The sequence below is a fragment of the Schistocerca serialis genome, chromosome 10 (assembly GCF_023864345.2).
Source record: "Schistocerca serialis cubense isolate TAMUIC-IGC-003099 chromosome 10, iqSchSeri2.2, whole genome shotgun sequence".
Taxonomy (NCBI): domain Eukaryota; kingdom Metazoa; phylum Arthropoda; class Insecta; order Orthoptera; family Acrididae; genus Schistocerca; species Schistocerca serialis.
Window position 1 is genome coordinate 17,625,003 of NC_064647.1, and position 14,967 is coordinate 17,639,969.

At 36.3% G+C, this 14,967-nt stretch overlaps 1 long non-coding RNA gene across 2 annotated transcripts in view; it reads left to right on the forward strand.

Annotated features, from left to right (window-relative positions):
- The window catches only part of LOC126424954 (uncharacterized), a 43,236-nt gene that overhangs the window by 11,392 nt on the left and 16,877 nt on the right, over positions 1 to 14,967 (forward strand). Inside the window, exon 1 of one of the 2 annotated variants that reach the window (XR_007576235.1) lies at positions 3,052 to 3,365. The exons of the other annotated variant lie outside the window; for it this stretch is intronic. This is a non-coding gene — a long non-coding RNA (uncharacterized LOC126424954). Of the gene's footprint in view, positions 1 to 3,051; positions 3,366 to 14,967 lie in introns of those variants that run through there. 2 annotated transcript variants of the gene reach the window in all.

The window sequence follows — 14,967 nt, forward strand, 5'->3', positions numbered from 1 at the left end:
GTTATGGTCCAGGATTCAAAGGCTTTTGATAGATCTAGAAAAATACCTGCAGCTAATTTATGTTGATCAAGGGATTTTAAAATGCAATCTAAGAATTCGAAAATTGCTGTCTGTGTAGATTTAGACTTTCTAAAACCATGTTGTTGTATTTTAAGAGGTGCATATTTATTTATAAAACTTAAAAGTCTGTCATAGAAGAGTTTTTCTAGAATTTTTGAGAAGGAACTTAACTGTGACACGAGTCGGTAGTTCGATATTTTATCAGAAGAACCTTTTTTAGCAGTGGTGAAACTTTTGCTATTTTAAAAATACCTGGAAATACACTAGTTTTTAAAGAGAGGTTGAAAATTTTTGCCAAGGGGTTTGCTATGTTGTGAGCACATGCTTTTAATATGAAATCAGGTACTTTATCATGACCACTTGGCGTTTTATTGCTTAATGATTTAATTTTGCTTATAATTTCATTGGGGTTCATTTCATAAACATACGTAGAAGCAGCCGAGATCACTGACTTGCCGGAGAAACTTGGGACCGGTCCTTGACAGTTTACTTGAATCAGGTCTTCAGCTAGTGAAGTGAAGTATTCATTGAATTTTTCCACAACTGAATATGTGTCTGTGACTTTTGAGCCTTCTAGTGTTAGTGATACATTCTTTTTCTTTGGCGCTGAACTACAACTTTCTTTCTTTGTAACTCTCCACGGGGATCTCATTTTGTTAGATGAGTTTCTTATCAAATTGTCATTCCACATAATTTTTGCCTCTTTGACTACTATACCATAGATTCTTTTGTAGGCTTTTGAATAATCTGCGAATTCTTGGCTTACTCTATATTTCTTACAACAGTAGTGCAGAAATCTGTTTCTCTCACTGGAAATTTTTATGCCTTTAGGTACCTGTTGCTTATTATTCTAAGGTTTTACTGTTTTTGCTACTTTTGGAAACGCTACATTAAAATAGAAAGATGCTCTGAAAACTCATGTACATGCTATTAACATTTTTTGAGTGGTGATGCTTTCCCAGTTTTCCTTCGTTCTAAACATAATAAGCCAAATTACCTTTCGGGGCATGTATCACCCCTTAAAAGTGAAACTGGGCACAGACAAAAAAATATGAATCACACTATTTTTCCCCTCTACACACCCACGTAGTTTCATCAAGGTTGTTTATTGACACTTGGGATTGTTCTCGGGACATTCACCCAGCAGCAGTAACCGGTGTGACCATTTCCACTGGCAACATGTAGCCAATCAGGTTTACAGAACGTGGTATCCAACGCAAAACTTCTATTTCTTTGCACCCACACTGTGAGTATAATTGTAAAAAGGGAGAATAATCGGAGAAAGGAATATAGGTGGTTGGTACATAACTTCTCTGTAAACGGTTTAGTTATGGAGGTTACAGTTAAGTGATGAGTGACCTAAAAATTTTTTTCGTATGTCTGAGACGGACTTCCAGATGTTACTAAATATGAAAGCTCAGTACGACATACTGAGGGTTACAAATTTTTGAGAAGTTGTAACCCCTGCTTAATATCTTTATGTTAGATTACACTTTTAGCTACTGAATATTCGTACAGCTCTTTAATGTACATGCATAGCATTTCAATATCTAAAATTAGTGAAATAGACCCGAAAGTGTTGGTTTGTTTACATCCTGCAGGAATAGCAGTGAGTCATAGGCATGCCACTTCAATACGTTCAGCTCTTTTCTGCCTGATCTTCAAGAAGGGACATCTGCTAAATTCACGGAGCAATTGTGACCTCAGATTGTGAATTCTGCTGTCCAATTCTTTATCCAAAATACCAAATGGAGGTGCGAGTTGGCGAACTGCATCACGTTTGGCAATGTGGTTTTTGTAATCAGAGAATGTAGAATCCTACAACCAATGTCTTTCACGAAATTCTTCAATTAGTTTAATCAATATTATTTTTTGTCCAGTCTATCTTCACACACTGCTACCAGCTGATCGCCTGCACCCGAGACGTAACATGGGGAGCCTGCCTATGAACTGTGCAGGGATTTGTGCTGCGTTTTCAGTGAGCGAACGGATACGGGCACGCTTGCCAGGATAGAGTATTTCTTGGAATTCTAGCACTGATGTTTCAGGCACACGTTTAAGCGACAAATCTACTTGCTGAAGCTATTGTAGTGTGCCCTTCTCCTCGGGGTTCTGCCGTGAAAAATATAAAATAAAAAATCTGATTGGGTTTGGAATCTTGGTGGTTTCAGTTACGGATAAGGCGGACTTCGTATTATTGATTGAGATCGTGCTGTAATTTGACCGTGCATGGCAGACCGGGTCGGTAACACTACAAAAAGCGACTGTACGGAAATAGCATCAGAAACTAATTGAAATTTACCTTATAATCTTGTTAGACACCCAGTATTAATTACAATGTAGTCATCATGGCTGTCATCCTAATTTCACTTGTAGGACGACCTGTCTTTCACTTTTCTCCGTCTGTTGAAAACTTCTTCAAGTTGCCACTGTCATGATCAGTTTACAAATTTTATGATAACCCCCTCAAATCACTTTTGAAACAACCACACTTTGTAATGTAATTTTAATTTCCACCCAAAAGCACATTTAACACATCGCCGAAAAATACACGTCTTTCGTATCAAGACAAGAGAGAGAGTCCTCAATTAGTTCTTAAAAACAAAAACCTACGCAAAACTAAAAGGACGAACAAAATTATTTATAAAAATCGGTCGCTGGCGCAGCGCTCTTCTGCGTGTGCGATCGTAAATTATATCTTTGTATTGGCGGAGGCGCGGAAGTCAAAGTACCATTACAATGCCTCCTCTACTGACACGCTCCGCAAGCGAGCGTGGCAGTATAGAAAATTTACATAGATACATATATATGAGAAAATAAGAAATTTACATATTACAAAAAATATTTCTGAGCACAATGGTCTTTGCATATCAGTCTTTGTATACAGTCTTTTTGGTGTGTATCTTCTTTAGGAGTGGTAACATTAATGTCTTTGAATTGCAGCGTATTATCGTTGCTTAGCACAGCGTTTGAATTCAGTTCACATGATTCGTGTTTACAATGGAATTAATTCGAACAATAGATGTTTCTATTATATTGCTCCAATGTCTTTAAACGTAGTATCAGATTCTGAGTGTGTGTGTACTGCCTGGATCTCTTGCGTGTGACTTGAAGAAAATCCAAAGTTTGTTGAATGTGTCAACACGAAATTGTGATCTCCAGCAGTCAAATTTTGGTGGCGTCTACCGGGGTATAAATGGTCAATGATGGCATAGGAAACACCTCACTGCCTAAGACAGGTGATGAGCTTGTCTTTTACACCAACCTGAAGACCTGCCGGCTTCCACTACACCATACACTTCAAGGTATATTGACACTACGTAAATATTGCTTGACCAGTGTTCCATCACGTTGGTTTCTTCTTTGCATTTTCAGTTCCATTTATATGAATCATGTGCTACATGCACAAGTCCTTTGCAGCTCATTAACATCTACTTAAAATACATTTCTTGATATAGTAAGTACATAAATATACAAATATTTACAATTAATCATTACATGAGATAGTTACATTGTTGTCATATAGCACATATACAGAATTAAATGAAAAATATAGTAAATTTTTACGTTACATTCAATATCATTGTGCTGACATGTGAATTACATTACATTCAGATTGAAATATACATTTTATTTATTTTATTTGTTAGCTCATTCTTTTTTTCTTTTCTTTCCTTTTTTTTCCCTTTCGTTACACTTGCAACATTTGAAGATAATTGTGGCAACTCGCTAGAATATTCAACTTAAAATTCATCTTGCCTCCCGGAATAAAATTTACACATATTTCAAGCTTCAAGACAGCCCTCTGTAGGAGGATAGGTTCATGGGATGATTGCTAACTACTTCATAAATACTAGTAAAGTCATCTCCTACAGTGGACTACACAAAATAAAATATGATAAATAAAATACATGTTAACTTAATATAATGTAAAAGTTCCTATACCTAATACCGTTTCTAAGTGTGGTATCCCCACTATTGCTGTTTCTAAGAGTGGTATTCCTCTATTACCATTTCTAAGAGAGGTGCCCCTCTAAATATCTTAGGATCCTAAAAGTATGTACATCAGTGTGGTAAGTACATATATATATATATATATATATATATATATATATATATATATAGTTCAAGTCACTCACTCATGTTCCTATAAAGTTTGTGTAGTTCATCTCCTTCCTTTCATGAGTATCAACCAATATAAATAAATGTTTTACTTAATAAATAAATAAATCTTCTTAGATAATTGCTGCTGCGTTCCATGCTGTATATCCATTCTGTATTTACCTTGTGGTACCTGTAAAATTCTATTCATAAATAAATATGTGTGTATGTCTCTCCATACTGTCAGATAATCACGAATTATATAATGTCAAATATTTCATCAACATGTATAAATTTTTCTAAGGGAGGGATGAGAGTATGAGCCGCAACACAGGACTGACGTTTTGTTTTCTCCTTATTCTCCTTTCTATTTAATGGTGCATTAGTTCAGTTCAGTAGATGAGCTTTAATTATGTCATTAGATGACTGCTAAATATGTTCTCTTAAATAATTCTTCCAATCTGAAGTGTCAAGCCTACATAACTCCAAAAATTTCATTACAAGTTCCCATTAGATTAGTGTTAAAGTGTTATAGATTTAAATCTACTGGTATATTTCCAACAGTGGCTGCTGTAAATAATTCTTTCCACATAAATCTATACTTTCACCTTTAGTTATAAGAATATATAAGACATCACATAAGTTATTATCTCAGGCATACCAATCTTTCAATAAATAGTATTCTTTCCACTACTTTCATTCTGTATTCCATGAGTACATGTGATATAGCGTTCAAATCTAGTTTCTCCCCGCTCAACATATTCTCAATTACTCATAACATTCTCACCTATCCATTATTCATTCTTCACAAAATAACATATATTTATTCCTCAGCATTATATATATATATATTCCTCTTATTCATCATCATTTCCTTTTTTTACTTCAACAATAATAATAATACCCTTTTCTCATCTTATATTCCATTTACCTCTCTCCATATTACTATTTATCCTCTTACTAAACTAAAATTACATTCACTCATCTCATTCAGTCACATCACTCATATCAACATTACTATTATCACATGCCTCCTAAAGAAAATAATTCTGTTCAGTTCTCTGCCTCCTCTAATGTGTATATGCCTCCTCTAATGTGTATATGCCTCAATAGCAACTCCTCTTATAACCAAATATCTTATTAGCTATTGGATGGTTCACATTGCTTTCTAGACTTACCTGCATTCATTAGATTGTAAGTATCTGTATAACTTAAATGTAGGCTCATCATAACTGTATATCATATTAATTATCTTCTTCTCATTAGCTAACATTTTACTGTATGTATTTTTTCAAATGTCTGTGTGGATGTAGACCTCTGGGTTTATGTGTTAATGGATATTCTAATGAATAACAGCCAGGGTGTGGAATATTTGCAATTCGGTATGGTCCAGAGTATAAGATCTGCCATTTCCTGTTTAAATGTTTCAGTTTTGTGGGTTTAGGATGTGTTCTTAGTAAAACTAACTGATCAACTTGAAATGTTTGTGCTTTCCTGACACCTCTGTCATATTTCTGCTTTCTTTCCTTAGCTTTGTCACATAATGTTGTGTAAGCTTGTCTTACCTTTTCTTCTAAACTAACATGATTTGTTGTTGCTGTAAATTTAGGTAGAGGGTCTGCCCATTAATTTCTTTCTGTTTTATCCATAATTAATTCAGTTGGTGTGTATCCAGTAGAAATGTGAGTTAAATTGTTCACTATTTGTTCAAATGGTGCTAGGTATTCTACCCATTTTGTGTGCTTCTCTGGTGTCCGTGTTCTCATAAACTGTCCAAATTCTCAAAATGTTCTTTCTACTGGGTTTCCTGCTGCGTGAAATCTTGAAATTAAAATATGTTTAACATTCTGTTCTTCAATAAAAGTCTTCCATTTTAAACTGGTAAAATATGCTGCTTTATCCGTGATCATAACTTCAGGTTTTCCTATTCTTACAAAATAATCTGTTAATAGACGTCTGGTAATAGCAGTGGTAGAAACTGAACATAAAGCATATAATTTTAAATACTTTGTGAAAACATCTAACACAGCAAGGATGTATTTTATTCCTCCACGTGCATGTGGATAGGGTCCTGCAATATCTAAAGGAATTAGCTGTAATGGCCTCTTAGGTATGATTTGGGTGCAATTCATTCATGCTTGTGTGATTAGAATATTTGGCTTTCTGACATATGATGCATTTCCTAATATTACTCAATACTCTTCGCCTTAAATTTGGAAAATAGCAATATTGTATAATCTTATCTGTACATTTCGTTACACCATAGTGTCCCCAAGTTCTGTGTGTAAATAAAATAAAATCATCAACATGAGCTTCAGGTAAGCAAACACACCAATGCTGTGATTCAGGGTTTCGTCGGTGAAATAATACTTCTTTGTGTAATGTGTAATATTTTTCAAGATGTGGGTCTGTTCCTGCACGTAATTTATTCTTTATCTGGATCCACCTGGTATCATTGTCCTGCAATATGGCTAACTTCCTGCACATGTTTTTGTAGTAAGGTGCAAATGTGCCATCATACATGAGTAAAATTTTGAAATCTGATGTTTGTTCTGTCACATCTGAAAATTCTTTTAGGCCTTGTGGCAAACAAGATAGAGCATCGGCTATATTGTTGGATTCTCCTTTTATATATATAATATCAAAATCATATTCTTGTAGTGATGCACACCAGCGTGCAAGACGTGAATGTAATAACTTGCATGATAGCAGGAAAGAAAGAGCTTGATGATCAGTATAAAGCTTAGTACGTTTTCCCCATAGAAAGTAGCGACTGTTTGTTCATCTTCTACATGAATTTGGAATAAAAATGCTCCGAGCCCATAGGAACTTGCATCTGTTACTGGGCAAAAGTCTGACATCATGTCAGGATGACATAACAATGGTGCATTAACTAAAGCATTCTTAATCGCTTCAAAATCTGTCTGACAGAACTCTGTCCATTTCCAAATATTATTTCTTTTGAGTAAAGATAAAAGATGTGGACTGTTAAGAAGGTGGTAGGGTACAAATTTCCTGAAGAATGAAGATGGACCAAGAAAGGCTTTGAGTTGTTTACGATTCTGTGGGGATGGAAAATTCTTTATTGCATCAATTTTTCTTGATTCTGGATAAATGCCTTCAGTTGATATGATGTGACCGAGGAATTTGATTTCTCTCCTCCCTAATTTCGTCTTTGATAAATTGATAGTGACACCTGCGTCAGAAAATTTAGTCAGAAGTTGCTTCAAAAGATTTACATGTTCTTCCCAAGTAGTGGTGGCAATGACAATGTCGTCAACATAAACTGTGATTTGCGATAACTATTGTGGTCCAAGAACAGCATCTAAGGCTTCAATAAATACTCCAGCACTCACTCGTAGACCAAAGGGTAGAACACAAAATTGATAACTACGTCCCTCATTTACGACTGCTTTTATGGAGGTTCACCTGCCAAAATGATGAGCGGAGGTCGATATTGGTTAAATACTGTACATTATGAAATTTTAAAAGTTGTTCTTCCAAATTTATAGTTCGTGTGTTGATTGGGATTATAACTTTGTTAATTTCTCGTGTGTCCAGCACTAACCTTACACTACCATCCTCTTTATTAACTGCTAGTATCGGATTGCAATATGGTGAATGTGACCTTTCAATGATACCCCAAACTTGCATTTTTTCAATCTTTTTCAAAACTGCGGGTTTCTTTGACCAAGGAATATTATAATATGTTCTACAGTATGTTTTGTGTGGTTTAACATCCATCTCATAAGTATAGCCTCTAATAATTCCAGGTTTCTCCACAAATACCTCAGCAAATTGCTGCAAAACTTCAAGTAATTCAAGTTGTTGTTCCTTCGTAAGATATTCAGATTCTGTGCATTTCTCATATAAATCATTAGGTTTAATTCCCTGAGATACAGCTTCATTAAAAGTTAAATCACATATGTTTGTTGCTGTTGGATACATAAAATGTAACTGTTCAAATTTACCTTGTTTACTGTTTAAGTTTTTACCCTGTGTTAACTCTATTGTCAGTTGTTGTTGGTTTACGGTTAAATGACATTTCCCTTTTCCTAAATCTATGATTGCTTGATATTCATTCAAAAAGTCAATTCCTAATATGCAATGCATAACTAATTTGTCTACTTCCAGAAAACTGTAATTGAGTGGTATATTTGAAAATGTGAAGTTAATTAGCACTTGAAATTTCACATTCTTTGATTTGTTACCGGTGGCACTTATAATGTGACAATTCTGTACTGGCAATGTTTGTATGTTTATTATTTGTTTGAGTTCATTATATAAGGACATTGAAATAACACTTGCTGCTGCTCCTGTATCTAACATTACTTCCACTTCATAACTACCAATCATAACTCGTGTTATAGCCTGAATAATCTTCTTCGTCTTACTGGTACTATTAAAATCTACATCCTGATATAATTCTTTTTCTATTTTCTTACTGTCCTCATATCGGAGAAAACAAATCGTCGGTTCCGTTGCGCTCTGCTCCCTATCGACCGTAACTCGAGCGCTTAGCTCGGTCGTCGTTCGTTTTCCGGGAAATTCGGTTGTTGTTGCGGGTTGGGTTCATTGCCCAACTCAATAATATTTACATTTCTGTCACGCGTCACCCAAGTATCAGCTGTTTGGTTGTTGACATTACCTCGCGTCGCATTGGGAGTTTCGTTAGGTAGGAATTGAGGGTTGCTGTATTGCATGTGTCGTGGCGGTGGTCCATTGTGATTTCCCCATACATTATTTCGCCCATGACTGTAACTGGTATTGTCATTACTGTTATTCCTGCAATACATGTTTGGATGTTGTTTCTCTGAAAATATCCTGGATGGTACCTGTTATCCTCTCTTCTTTGATCTCTATGATTTTGGTTCTTTCTTCTGTTGTTGTTGTTTTGAATATAACTGTTATTGTTCTGATTGTAATTACTGTTCGGATAACCATTATAGTAATAATTACTGTTTCCTTGCCAATGCTGCGAGTTGCTTCTCCTAATATTGAATGGATTTGTCCTAGTGTAGTGCGAATTGTTTCTTTGAGTGTTTTGTTGTGGTGTCAGAGGCGGATTCCAATAGCCTCTGTCATTTCTGTTGTGCGTACGCGAATTGCTTGGATGGATCGGATACAATTGATTGAAATTCCTGATCTCATCTCTGCAAACAACATCTATCTCATCAACATAACTAAAAAAATTCTTTATGTTGTCCTCGGACACTCCTATTAATTTATCACGGTAAGGAAATGGTAAGTGGCTTTTAAGTGTTCTAATTACATCTGGTAAATCTGCTGGTTTTGTCCAATATAATGTTTTGTCTAGGTAGCGTTCGAAGTATTGACGTAAAGTCTCTTTCTTCGGGTTGTAAATTTCTGGATTGTATACTTCTCGTTTTAAACTTTGCTGTTCTGTGATCGACCAGAATTCCTCAAGAAATGCTTGTTCAAACTGTTCAAATGTTTAACATCGTCTTTTCATTGCTGCTCCCCACTTAGCTGCTCTTCCACGTAACAAATTTGTAACATATCGAATTTTATTGGCTTCTAACCAATGTCTCAGGAAAATACCATCAAAAGAGCAGATGAAAACAATCGGATGCACTTTGTCTTTCTCATCACATGAAAATGTCTGAAAGTATCCATGTCGTACTAATGTTTCATCAGCTACTCCTGATGGTATTATGGGTCCTGCATTTTGTGTCAACCTGTGCATAGTATGTGGTGATGTCTGATAGTAATTTTGATCTTGTGGTAGCATTGAAAATGGTTCATTGGGATTTGTATCACTCATTGGTAATTCTATTTTCGGCTGTGTGCTGGGTCTAGCATTATTATGATTCTCATTTATGTTTTGGTTGCCTGTTATGGGTTTTGGTATCACTGACGAACTTGGTATTACATTTTCTTTAAGTTTACGTACCTCTTTCTGAATATTATCTGTTTCTCCTTTTACTTGTTCCTTTGTCTTATCTAAAATGATCTGTGTCATTGTCTCACACTTCTCATCTAAATAATCATCACATAATTTGCATTCATGTACAAGTTTCTCTGCTAGAGTTGTGTCATTCTTTAAAGATGCTACATCTGCTCTGTCTTCAAGTTCTTCTAAATTTTCCTGTAAGGATTTCTGCTCCAATGTTACATCATTTAATCTGTCTGAAAGGTCTGTAATCGTCAGGTCTAAGTGTTCTTGGTTTGTTTTTACGGAATTGTGTGACTGTCGTAATTCGTCAACTTGGGTACTGGTTTTCTGTTGTTCAAAAACTACTGTTAACAATTTCTCATTACATCATTGTAAGTCTGTTTTTGTCTCGTCACTGAATTCCACAAATACCTTTTATTGTCTCGTAACCTTGTCTGATAAGTCAGTAAATTTCCTTTCAAGACTACTGCTGGTTTCTGTCAAGTCGGCAATTTGTCTCGATTGTTTTTCAGAATTTTGTTTTATGTCCCGTGTCAGTTCATCGAATTTAGTGTCAAATTTCCCAATGTCACGTTTTAAATTGTCGTCTAAAGCATCAAATCTTTTGTCTAAAGTGTCAATTTTCTGTTTTGGTCACCAAGTAACTTCAGAATCTGGTTGAGCATGTCAGAGTCCTGTGTCTTAGTTTCATCATTTTTTCGTGACTGATTGATGTCTGGTTCTGAAGTTGACATTGTGAATGTCATGTTTTGTCGCGTAGTACTCACTCTCCATTCGCCTGTATATCTTTAAATATAGGGGTTGTTGTCTTAATCGAACCGGTAAAATTATGTCTTGAACATCCTCACGATTATGTTCAATTTTCATTTGACTGTCGGACATGTTTTGCAATGTGTCACTTTCACTAAGCTCGTCCGCGGGAACAATTTCTACGCGTCTAGCGTCCATCTTGCGATTTTCGTAATTAATTGCAAATAAAATTTTCCAGTGGCAAAAAAAAAAAAAAAAAAAAAAAAAAAAAAAAAAAAAAAAAAAAAAAAAAAAAAAAAAAATTTAAATATGATATGTTGAAATCTGAAATTTCTCTTATGGAAATGGATATTTCTATATGATTTCTAATTAGAAATTAAATTATTAAACTGGTACTGAAATTTCCATCTCACAAATAAATGACTGAATATGCTCTTCACTTATCCTTTGCAATAATAGTAGTAAATCAATTTTAACTACAATTTGAAAAAATAATTTCGAAATAAATGGATCGGAATAAAGGGAGTACAGATGGCTGCTTGAAACTGGAAAAAATGTAAATTTCTGTACTCACCAATTTTTTTTTTTTTTTTCTTCACTCTTATGATGCAAATGTAGCGTCAAATATACAGTTTTCAATCCGAAATTTTTCTTTTGCGTCCGTGCAAATTATTTTATGGAACGTTACCCTTTTCCTTTTTTTTTTTTTTTTTTTTTTTTTTACCAAATTAATTTCCTCAGCATCAAAATGAAAATTAACACAAATTAATAACAGGGAAACCAATATTGTTGTAAATTTCATGCATGTAACATTACAATTGAAATGAACGGGACTTAGTCCAAATTCATTTTCTGATGCTATTAAGTGGTTAAAATTAGATAAAATGTCCAAAATTTATAATAACTGCACTTGTATCAAATGTGAAGATAGCAAGTCCTGTCACCAAGACGCCAATTGTAGTGTACCCTTCTCCTCGGGGTTCTGCCGTGAAAAATAGAAAATAGAAAATCTGATTGGGTTTGGAATTTTGGTGGTTTCAGTTACGGATAGGGCGGACTTCGTATTATTGATTGAGATCGTGCTGTAATTTGACCGTGCATGGCAGACCGGGTCGGCAACACTACAAAAAGCGACTGTACGGAAATAGCATCAGAAACTAATTGAAATTTACCTTATAATCTTGTTAGACACGCAGTATTAATTACAATGTAGTCTTCATGGCTGTCCTCCTAATTTCTCTTGTAGGACGACCCGTCTTTCACTTTTCTCCGTCTGTTGAAAACTTCTTCAAGTTGCCACTGTCATGATCAGTTTACAAATTTGATGATAACTCCCTCGAATCACTATTGAAACAACCTCGCTTTGTAATGTAATTTTAATTTTAATTTCCACCCAAAAGCACATTCAACACATCGCTGAAAAATACACGTCTTTCGTATCAAGACAAGAGAGAGAGTCCTCAATTAGTTCTTAAAAACAAAAACCTACGCAAAACTAAAAAGACGGACAAAATTATTTATAAAAATCGGTCGCTGGCGCAGCTCTCTTCTGCGTGCGCGATCGTAAATTATATCTTTGTATTGGCGGAGGCGCGGAAGTCAAAGTACCATTACACTATGTCTGCAATGATAATGTCCGAGAGGACAGATTTATCGCTTCCTCAGCCTCGCAGGGTCGTAGAGCCACATCACGTCTGCCGAGTCGGTTTACGGGTCATTTGCAGCAGGACGAGTACACGACGTGGATAGTGGGACAATGTAGGGGGCACAAGATCACGTCTGTTAATTTCTTACTTTTCTGACCTGTGACATGACTTTTGAGGTCTCTGGAACATCTTCTGACAACATAATGCGCAAACCGAATCACCTCAATCCAGAGGGCGGTCAGCTGTTGCCGTGGCCAGTGAGTTCTCCGCACCTCTAGTCTGTTTCATAAATTTGGCCACAGGCCGCTGAGAGAATATCGTGCCACCACTGTGACTGATGACCTCTGGCACAGAGCATATGTAAGAATAAAATATAAGAATTAATATAAGGACTGATATAAGAACGAAATATAAGAATGTGGGCATTTAAAAGGATTGTAACGCCTGAAAATATTGTACACACATATACTATATAATAAATGCATGACACTTATTGTGAAACACAGTCATAATTTTACAATTAGTATAATGCCCTTGTATACTTAACTTGATAAGAAACATCATGTAGTAATCTTCTATGGACATGGGTAGATAAATGTAAAATAAATAAAAGAAATAAATAAATAAATAAAAGCAGTAATTGGGTTTTGAACGTGCGGCACAAAACTGAGAGGCTGCATCACTAGCCATTGTGACACCATTTCACCTGAGATTACTGTGCTCTAAAAGACACACACGTAAAGTAGCTAAAAAACTTTGACTGTTGTTTTCCCGAATAAGCTTAGACATGTGTTAGCTTATTTTGACTCCTCTTGCACTGTGCAAAGTTTAAGTTACAGCACTCGGCATTTTCTCCTCATTGAGCCAGCTCGATGTACGGCCAGGTCAGAGTCGAGCCGCTGATGCTACCTGAGGTGACGCCTCCCTACTAAATGTATTCCCTCAAATCACCTAAAATATAATAGTGTATGTTCTTACTATACTGCAGACCCACAATAAGAAAAGTGGTATTTGTTTTCATTCCTGATGTTGCAGTTTTAATGGCCAGATTCCTGATGTTGCAGTTTTAATGGAAAGCTGTGTAATTTCCCAGACGAGTGAAGATACAAAGTGAGAAGCTCGTCTTACTTTCACATTTCTTACAATAATCAAACTATTCGAGCAAATCAGATCTCTGTAAAGTCATTTCTACATCTGCAATCTGCAAGACACCTTATAGTTTGCAGTGGAAGGTACCTCCGCTACCACTGTCACTGCAGAAGAAGTTATCAAAAAGTTTCTGTTCGAGGGCACAGTTGTAGTGTATATGCGACACAGCACATGTCCGACGGTGATATATGAGCTCTGATGTGTAGGGACAGCTTAGTGAGGCATTCGTGTCTTCCTGACACGTGTGCGGAAAAAGTATGCCGTGGCAATATTAGTACCAAATGTGTCCAGACTGGACCAATGTGCTGCTGTTCTTTTCTCAGCTGCTGAAGGACAAACACCAGTCAGAGAACAGAGAATGTGTTTCGGGCAGCACATCTGTTGAAAACCACAGTTCAGGAATCGTACACCAACTTCCGTGCCTGTGACAGTTTGACACGAGACGCCAGCTGATCTAGGAGGTTGGCTTCACCCATTAGAGATAAATGGGAGACACTCGAGCACCTGCCCTTCAGTCCCAATTTCTCCCTGTTCGATTATCCTGCCGGCGGTACCTTAAAAAAGTCCCCGAAAGGTCGACAATTCCTGCCGGACGAAGGTGTGCGGCAGGCAGTTACGGACTTCTCTGCGTAGCAGGACACGGTGTTCTTCCGAGCAGGTGCCTTCGACTTGGTGTGTAGGTGGGAGGATTGCCTCAGTGCTCACAGCCATTTTGCGCGATTGCAATCCCAGACTGTACAGCCTTCGAATGGGAACTTTTTGATTGCCCTTTATAATTAATGTTTGTCAGCATGTCTATACACAAATAGTACCAAGGAATACATTTCACTGTGAGTACTTCACTTACAAAAAAGGAAAAATCGATAATTTGTCCTTGTACTCCTCCACGTAGTAGGTGAATATGGATTGGGGCTAAGAAATGAAAGAGGAAGCCACCTGGTAGAATTTTTCACAGAGCATAACTTAATCATAGCTAACACTTGGTTCAAGAATCATGAAAGAAGGTTGTATACATGGAAGAACCCTGGAGATACTAAAAGGTTTCAGATAGATTATATAAAGGTAAGACACAATTTAAAACCTGGTTCCTAAATCTCAAAGACATTTCCAGGGGCAGATGTGGACTCTGAGCACAATCTATTGGTTATGAACTGTAGATTAAAACTGAAGAAACTGCAAAAAAGATGGGAACTTAAGGAGATGGGACCTGGATAAACTGAAAGAACCGGAGGTTGTACAGAGTTTCAGGGAGAGCATAAGGGAACAATTGACAGGAATGGGGGAAAGAAATACAGTAGAAGAAGAATGGGTAGCTTTGAGAGATGACATAGAGAAGGCAGCAGG